Source organism: Galeopterus variegatus, unplaced genomic scaffold (assembly GCF_000696425.1).
Source record: "Galeopterus variegatus unplaced genomic scaffold, G_variegatus-3.0.2 Scaffold345, whole genome shotgun sequence".
Classification (NCBI taxonomy): Eukaryota; Metazoa; Chordata; class Mammalia; order Dermoptera; family Cynocephalidae; genus Galeopterus; species Galeopterus variegatus.
In genome coordinates, this window is record NW_007726456.1 from 704527 (window position 1) to 706351 (window position 1825).

Sequence of the window (1825 nt, forward strand, 5' to 3'; positions counted from 1 at the left end):
GGGGACCGGCAACGGGATTGCAACCCTCGGTGTTGCTCCCGCGCCTCGCTCAGCCAGTGAGCGGGAACCGGTCTGTATGTGGGATCCGAACCCTCGGGCGGGAGCGCCGCTGCACTTCCCAAGCGGTGCACTTATCCAGTGCGCCACCGGGCCGGCCCCAAAAGGTTACCAATTTTTCATTTTCATTTAATTTCATTGTCGACCCACTGATAATGATGTTTGCAAATTTTAAAAAAGCTTCTTTTTTGGAACCCTTATTTTTCAGCCCAATCTCCACCTCATGCCAAACATTAAATATTATTTTCTTAAGTCTTCTTCCCCTGGACCTTTAAAAAATCCAGAAAGATTCAGAGATATTGCCTTAACCTCTTAATTATTGGAAATCAATAATTATTTTTTTCCTTGGTCTTAACAGTTTTTTTCTAACTCATTGCCGTGGTTGGTAGTTTTCGTAAACATTAAAGAAAATAGTTTTTCCTCTAATTGTAAAAGTAAAACAATGGAGTCTTGTCATACACTCATTTAACTTGAACCCATTTCTTTTTTTTTTTTTTTTTGGTATAATATAGTATATAAACACAAGCCAACTACTTTATCTAGTACTCACTCAAAGGAACAGTAGTTTATTCCAGTACTGGAGAACGAATTGGCTATGTTGGATGTTTTTGAGAGAATATACACTACGTGTTTTGTTTTGTTTGCAGCTGCCTGGTATGGGGATCTGAATCCTTGACCTTGGTGTTATAACTCCACACTCGAACCAACTGAGCTAACTGGTCAGCCCCTAGGATACACTATGTGTAAAATGATGTATTTGGTATTTTGTGAGCTATACGAAGGAAAAGAATTTTTTTTACTACACACAATATTTACCGTATATAATAAATGTAGAACTTAATCTATATATAAGTGCAACTCCACTACATAATTTATTTTAAAATGCAGAAAAGCACAAAAATACTTAAATCATTTGTAAACTTACCCAGAGATAGGGTAAGTTTACAATATTTTCTATATGTATGTTATATACATGTAGTGGGTTGAATAGTGTCCTGCAAAAACCTCTGTCAATGCAGAATCTCAGAATGTGACCTTATTTTGGACATAGGATCTTGGCAGAATCAAAGTTAAATTGTGGTCATACTGGATTAGAGTGGGCCCTAAATTCAATGACTGTTGTCCTTTAAAGGAGAGGAGAGGATACACAGAGACACACAGAGAAGAAGGCCTTGCGGCAAAGGAGGCAGAGATTGGAGTGATGTTAACTATAAGCCAAGGAACACCAAAGATTGCCAACAACCACGAGAAGCTAGGGGAGAGGTGAGAAGCTAGGGGAGAGGCGAGAAACAGACTTCTCCTTCAGAGCATCCAAAAGGAACCAACTTTACCAATACCTTGATTTTGGACTTCTGTCCTAAACTGAGGGATAATAAATTTCTGTTGCTTTAAGTCACCTAGTTTGTGGTAATTTGTTATGGCAGTCTTAGAAAACTAATAAATTTTTATATTAAATCAGTATTATGTGGTACATAATATTTAGTGTACCACCATTAATATATGGACCTATGTCAATAAGAATCTGGCAATGTGATTTTTAATACATAGTATTGGCTGATACAGATGTAATTTATTTAATCATGTACTTAAAAATGAATATTTGGGTTTATATGTGCATTTTTGCATTTATCCCTAATAGTGCTTAATTCCTAGAACTGAAAATACTTCTCTGCTTGTAAGGATTTTGGTTTATGTTGTCAAGTTTATAATGAAGCTATTAGCAGCAATTCATACTACCATTAGCAGAATACATTATGTGCATGCCCAT